This window comes from Podarcis erhardii (genome assembly GCF_964252035.2).
Source record: "Podarcis erhardii genome assembly, chromosome: 4".
In the NCBI taxonomy this organism is placed as follows: Eukaryota; Metazoa; Chordata; class Lepidosauria; order Squamata; family Lacertidae; genus Podarcis; species Podarcis erhardii.
In genome coordinates, this window is record NC_138508.1 from 65,491,220 (window position 1) to 65,498,781 (window position 7,562).

Genomic DNA, 7,562 nt, shown 5'->3' on the forward strand with positions numbered 1-7,562 from the left:
CTGAGGCGCAGTTGCGCATGTCCCGCTGGCTGCACCCTGGTCTGTGAGGGGGAATGCAGCCTCGTCACGGGAGGGAGCTTGGCCGCCCTCCAGGATGCGCCTCTGACCGTTGGGCATGCTGGCCCGGGCAGAGGGGATCCCAGCAACGCCTGGAGGGCCACGGGTTCTCATTCCCTGCTTTAGGTGACCCGAGTGTCAGTGTAACATCGGATGTGGCATAGCCACAGCATCGCATTCCGATCAGCAGCTGAATTGTTATACTTGTGTGGCATTTCCTCCCAGAGTAATCTTAAAAGCTGCATTCCCAAAACTTTCTCTGGGAAAGGACACAGATGTCTGAAGAGCATCTGATTCACAGCTGCTTGCTCCTTTTTGGAACTGAATCGCTGGCCATGAAGGAAGCATAGAAACATGTTACCATGACAAGGACAACAGCACCAGCTCCTATTTGCATTCTTGTAAAGGGAAAGCAATGAAGGACCCAGCTTCTCATTAACAAAGTGTCTAATTCACCTGACCAGAAACAGGTGCTAAATCAAAAGTGATTTATTATAAATAAATGAAATCCAGGACATGGTATCACTATGCTGAATTATCAAGGACATGTTTTCACTTTATTTATTTTTTCGCAATTGTTTGCTATCAATTATTTATTATCAATATATGAAATCCAGGACATGGTAACCCTGTGCTGAATTATCAAGGACACGTTTTCACTTTTTTGCAATTGTTTACTGGAAAATATGGGCAGAGGGGAATTCAGTGAAAAGCAGCAGCAGCAGCCAACTCCTGTGTGCACTTTGACTGCTGCCAATCCTGTTCTGCCATGCCTAATGCAGCTCATGCTAAAGTATGGAGTCAAACTGTGTCAGCGCACAGTTTTCCTCTACATACAACTTTGCTGACAGGATAGATAGATAGATAGATAGATAGATTCTTTATTGTCATTACACAAGTGCAACATTGCACAAGTGCAACGAAATTGGATGCCATCCCTTAAAAACAACAAAAGCAAAACAACAACAACAACCAAACAAACCACATTCCAGCCACACCCACACCCACACCCATCAAACTCCCAGGTCACACTATCGAGTTACTGCATTTAAGAAGGCCACAGCTCTTGGATAGAAACTATTTTTCAGTCTATTTGTCCTTGACTTGAAGCCCTTTTGAAGCTGTCACCTCACTTAATGGCATCAGCTGATTGCTATGTGGGCCCTGTGCATCTGCCAAAATGGCCTGGGGGGTGGTGGTGGGAGAGGTCAGAATCTGGAAAAGGTGACCCACTCCTGGCTGTAGAGGTGCTGCTTTTTCCTTATGTTGTGTGAAAGACAGAAAAGCAATTTTAAATGTACTTGCACAGTATTTGATTTTTAAAGCAATTAGTGACTGTGCAGGAAGGCATTTATGCTTCTTTCATGCTTCTTGCATTTTTGTGCCACTTGCAAACATGTTATGTATCTGAATCTCAATTTATAGTCCACCCACCATTTTTCTTGTATTGAACTACAGTGTATGTATTTGGGAATGTTTTCCTCTCTATGGAAGTGAGTTTTATAGAGGCAGATTTCCCTTTACCATGTCCCTTCTTCCCTCTCTTGTGAAACTAACCATGTTGAGGGGGAAACGTTAGTACTTTCATGGAGGCTATGAGAGCATCACAAGTCTATCTTACTTCTCTGCTGTTGTTACTGTTACTACTCAGCAGAGCAGGCGGTTTTTTCCTACTTCAAAAATTATGTATGCACAGCACACCAGTCTAGTTGCACACAGGAATACTTTTATCAACCAAGAAACTAGAGGCACAGGTGAATCTGATATGGTTTCCCCCTAACTTTGTCAATTTCACAGGAGAATAGGGGAGTAGGAGGAAACCATGAAGGAACTAGCAGTATTGCAGGCACATACAGGGCAGTCTGGCTGGTATTTAGGATAGGAATGTGGAGAGATGCCTTCTGAAGGCACGTGACATTTCAGGCAGGAAAATAATGGTGATATGTTCATTAACTGAAAGGGAAGGTTGCCATATCAAAATTAAAACAGATTAAAATGCACATGCAATTTTGACCCTAGAAAGGATGAAATAAAATTATCCATTAGATACTAAACATGTTGACATGGAAGCAAGTCTCAATGCTTCAGTGCAACTTGCTTTCAAGTACAGTGGTACCTTGGGTTACGTACGCTTCAGGTTACATATGCTTCAGGTTATAGACTCCGCTAAACCAGAAATTTTACTTCGGGTTAAGAACTTTGCTTCAGGATGAGAACAGAAATCGTGCAGTGGCGGTGCAGCGGCAGCAGTGGGAGGCCCCATTAGCTAAAGTGGTGCTTCAGGTTAAGAACAGTTTCAGGTTAAGTACGGACCTCTGGAATGAATTAAGTACTTAACCTGAGGTACCACTGCATGTGCTAAACTATTCTTACGTGGCTTAGGCGATCAAACCTCAAAACATTAGTTCTCATGGTATCTTTCCTAGCTTAGATTGTTCCGGTTCTAGTCATTTTGGCTCCCTTTCGTTACCTCGGTCCTCAGTGTCTTCTACCTTCCTTTCCATCTGTTATTGTTATACTCAGGGCTTCTGTCGAGGCTCAAAAGCAACAAATATTAATTCATTGCAAGATCAGTTTCATGCAATGTTGGGCTCAAGGAAACCTATGAGGGCTCATTCTATCCTTTGCCTCCTATCATTGCCTTTTCTGTGGTTGTTTGTTGACAGCAAGAGCTATCTTTAAGAGCCAGCGTGTCTGATCGCCAAGGATTTGTGAGGAATGGCGAAACCCCCGGTGTCCTAACACAAAGACAGCTTACTGATTTACTGCTACGCTCTGAAGAAGAGCTTCTCCACTTTTCCCATCTTGGAACAGTCAAGGTATTAATTTTCACTTCACTTGCTCTCTGTTCTGAACTGCAGGCCCAAAGCAGGGCTCGGGGGAGGGGTTGGGTACAGGGATACCAAAGAAGGATGTCAAAAACATCAGAATGGCCAATTCTACTGCTTTATAAAAGAAGATGTAAACTTAGCAGCAAAGCGGCCTGCTAGGCTTCCCAGCTTTTATAGATGCAGGATGGACACAAAAGCAAGGCAATTGCTTGTCCGCTCCCAAACAAATGTGCCTACATTCTTTATACGCAAAGCAGCATATGTCACTTTGTCAAGGACATATCACTTCACCTGACCAGATGTGGGCATAGGCAGCAAATACCCAAGTCTTACAGATGGTTCCCCTTTCTGGTCTCAGAACCCAGCACCCCAAGCCCACAGATAGGAGCATTTGCATTGAACTTCCCTCTTTAACCTAATACAGCTCTGTGCATGCCAGTCTGGTCGTAATTGCCTTCTCCTCTCTGTAACTGGCATTAGGGTCTTCTTAGCGCTATCCAAAGGTCAAATTTAAATACTGCCAGTTTCTTTGACAAACTGCATAGCAATCAATCTTCCATTTTTGTAATATACCTTCCTTGACACTGTGATTGCTAATTCCCTCTGGTACAAGTATAATATATATGTAATCTGCCTTGTACACAGTGACTGAACTAATGATCTGACCACTCTTCCTCCTGCATCTCCCTAATGTGTGTAGACAAGGGACTCAGTTATACAGCTGCAAATACACCATTTTAAGTGTGTTTTAAGTGCAATATACAATGGAACATTTCCAATATCTTTTTTTTTTTTTTGCAGTATGGAAAACATTATGCCAAAAGTAATATCTGGACTGCAACATGGCATTCATTGCCACTTTTTGGAGGCACTCACTGATATTTAACAATATTCTGCTGAAATTGCTAGCTAGCTCCTTTTATCTTCTCAAACTGAAAAGGGCATTTCAACAAATATATGGCACTGGCTGTCATATATGAGAGAAAATCTATAAAGCAGAGGGAGAGGGGATTTTCTACCAGGGAATAAAAAGAAATGTGGTTCCAAAGTGGTGTTATGCTCAGTAGAATGAACATGATGAAAATTACTAATTGGAAAAGTGAAATGTTCTGGCTCTCACTAAGACAGACTGGTGGGTAGAGTAATGTGCAGGGACTGCAAAGTGCCTGTAGAAAGGAATTCTGCACACATAAAGATTTGGCTTCCTGAGCAGCTTTTGCTTTTACAGTCCTGCCTGGAAGCAACTTCTGGCAATATCAATTAGCTAAACCAATGCAAACATGGGCTGATTGAACAATGGTGACAGGTTATTATCATCTGCTTAGACATTCTTGTTCTGGTGACTGCTTTCCATCTTTTGGGTGATGAAAGTAAGTGTACTTTTCTATACAGTATAAGTCTGGTTATGATTCAGCTGAATATGATTCACAAAGGTGTTTAGTTTATTAGACTTATGATGTACCTGTTCAATACACCTTGGGGGAAAATGAGCATTAAGTAGTTATTTTAAAACCACAGTTCCATCTATCCATAATACAGTGGTACCTCGGGTTACAGATGCTTCAGGTTACAGATGCTTCAGGTTACAGACTCTGCTAACCCAGAAATACTACCTTGGGTTAAGAACTTTGCTTCAGGATGAGAACAGAAATCGCGCAGCTGCGGCGCAGCGGCAGCAGTGGGAGGCCCCATTAGCTAAAGTGGTTTTTCAGGTTAAGAACAGTATCAGGTTAAGAACAGACCTCCAGAATGAATTAAGTTCTTAACCTGAGGTACCACTGTATATCTCTTTAGCACTGCTGAGGTATTGCTTCCTGCAATCAGTTGGAGATGGCATTGAAGTAATGGTTCCACACATATCAAGCAATCCTTCTCCATGGCTAAGATCCTTCTATAATGCTTACTCAGAAGTCTGTCCTCTTCAGTTAAGATTCTTTTCAATGTTGATTAAAAGCTCCCTATCCCTTTTATTGCTTCCTGTTCCATGCGGCTTTTAGGTTACTGATGAATAGCCTGTTAATTGCATCTGGAACAGTCACCTTCATTGCCTATTAATATCAGTTACTGTTTCCATGGAGTGCACTTTAAATACAGATTTTTCTTTCTTTCTGAATTCTTTCTGTAGCAAAAGAGTAGTATTTCACTATATAAAAATGAAAAGTAAAAAAATGATGAGAATAAATTGGTAAAAATATAATCATAATTAAATACTTTATTTAAATGGAACACCAGTTCAAAGTAAAACAATGCCATATCAGATTCAGAAGGGAAAGTCCCCACAAATCACATTTGGTGGGGGAAATAGAAACTTCAGAGTGCAAACATCTGGGAGTAATAGTATCTGGTTTCTCCATAAAAGGGGAGTGGAAAAAAGGCAATTCCTTGCTAAACTGCCAGTGTGGCATTTGTCTGTGTGTATCCATAAAGAAGGCTGATCACCGAAGAATTGATGCTTTTGAATTATGATGCTGGAGGAGACTCTTGAGAGTCCCATGGACTGCAAGAAGACCAAACCTATCCATTCTGAAGGAAATCAGCCCTGAGTGCTCACTGGAAGGACAGATCCTGAAGCTGAGGCTCCAATACTTTGGCCACCTTATGAGAAAAGAAGACTCCCTGGAAAAGACCCTGATGTTGGGAAAGATTGAGGGCACAAGGAGAAGGGGACGACAGAGGACGAGATGGTTGGACAGTGTTCCCGAAGCTACGAACATAAGTTTGACCAAACTGCAGGAGGCAGTGGAAGACAGGAGTGCCTGGCGTGCTCTGGTCCATGGGGTCACGAAGAGTCGGACACGACTAAACAACAACAAAATCTATCTATAGCTATAGCTTTTGCAGAGTGGATTTAACAGACCTCCCAATATTTGACTGCCACTTCACAATGCTTGTCAAATTAATCTGTCAAAATCAGCTCTGAGTCTTATAATTCTGAACTGGATTCATAGCACATGCATGTGTCTGAAAATATCTCTTTCATTTAAGAAATGCCCACCTGTGGGCTTGTGTGTGCATTGGACATGCTCTTGACTCCATTTGGAAATCTCAGATAATAGCATTTGCACAATGCTTTTGAGTTTCTAAGCAGGCCCTCCACATATATTATCCTGTTTCTAAACCTTGCAACAAACCAAAGAGGTAGGTCAATATTATTATTCCTGTCTTGCATATGAAGAGGGTCAGGGCATAAGCAAAGAGAGCACATCTTGCCTAAAGACACCAAGTGAGTTCCTGGTAGTGGTGGGATTTTACAACAAGGACTTATTGAATCTTAGACACCTGCTTTACACCTAGGAACATGCAACAATTGGTTAGAACGTCAAATAGCATATGTTACATAAGCAAGGATCAGTGTAACTATTTGAAAGTCCCTTGGGCTTAGGAGTGGGTTAGAGTTGTTTTTGGAAAGATGTAGATACCTCAATAACCAGATCGCTATCAATTTTTTCAATAGGTGGCAGTGTTCTCCTACTTTCATACCTCGATGGCAGATTTCACAGCAGAAAAAACCCCCATGAAGATAATGGCCTGGATCCAAACTACCACATAACAACTGTGTTGTTCTGTTACAATATGCTCTAGGTGGAGCTGCCTTTGAAGATCTGAAAATTATAGCTGGTTCAGAATGCTGCTGCCAGACTGTTGATATGTGGTGCGTGTGTTGTTATTTAGAGCATTTGACTCCATTGCTATTTAATCTGCTTTGCGTCCTGGTGCGTTTCTCAGCCCAAATCAAAGTGCTACTGGTTGTCTTTAAAGTTTAAAGACAACAAGTGGTACTTTGAATTCCGCTCAGAAACACAGAAGGAGCCACTGCAAAGCTAAATGATTTGCGTCTGGAATACCTAAAGGTCTGGTTGCTCCTACATGGCTCTGTCTATCTATTAAGCTCTTATGAGGAAACTCTGGACCTCAATGCTGTCTGAGGTGTGCTTGTTGGTTATGGAGGACAAGTCTTCTCATTGGTGGATCCTAAGGTCTGGAATCTTCCTCAAGAGGTTCAGCCCTTCCCTCCTAACCTTCAGGGAAACAGCCTTGTTTAGAAATGCCTTTTATATAGTTTTGTTTGTAAACAAATTACTTGTGGTTTTAAATTGATGCTATTGTTTTGTTCTGTTTACAACCTGTTTTGGGGACTCCATTTGGAGTAAAAAGGAGGATATGGCTATATAAATAAATGAAATAAATGAACGACTTCTGCACTCTTAAGGGTGTGTGTGTGTTTCTCATACAGCAGGGGGTGTGAACTTTTGGCCCTTTTGGCCATGCTTGCTGAAGCTGATGGGAGTTGTAGTTGAGCAACATCTGGAGGGCCAAAGGTTCCCCACACCTTTCATACGGTATATGAGGGAATGGTTGTAACTCAGGGGCAGAGCTTTGGCCTGGCATGCAGAAGGCCCAGGTTCATTCCCAGGCATCTTCAGGTAGAGGTGGGAAAGAGTCCTGCCTGAAACTGGACAGCGAGCCATTGCCAGTCATGGTTTAAAAAACATGTACAAATGGTCTTAAGTTCACTTTTCCACATTGTCAAATCAATTTTCAATTTTTTAAAAGTTCTCATGAAAATTTATCCACATTTTAGTGCAAATTTCTTCTCATACTCATTTTTTGTATGAAAAATAGCTTTACAGTGGTACCTCGGGTTATAGCTGCTTCAGGTTACAGACGCTTCAG

General features: G+C 41.9%; 1 long non-coding RNA gene across 2 annotated transcripts; it reads left to right on the forward strand.

Annotated features, from left to right (window-relative positions):
• Positions 1-96: 96 nt before the first annotated feature.
• LOC309340392 lies at positions 97-7,097 on the forward strand. Of its 2 annotated transcripts, none has more exons than XR_014155958.1 (4): positions 97-527; positions 2,724-2,876; positions 4,117-6,026; positions 6,343-7,097. It is a non-coding gene; the product is annotated as an uncharacterized lncRNA (long non-coding RNA). The 2 variants fall into 2 exon arrangements; XR_014155959.1 differs by having other exon boundaries at positions 5,874-6,026.
• The last annotated feature ends 465 nt before the right edge of the window (positions 7,098-7,562 follow it).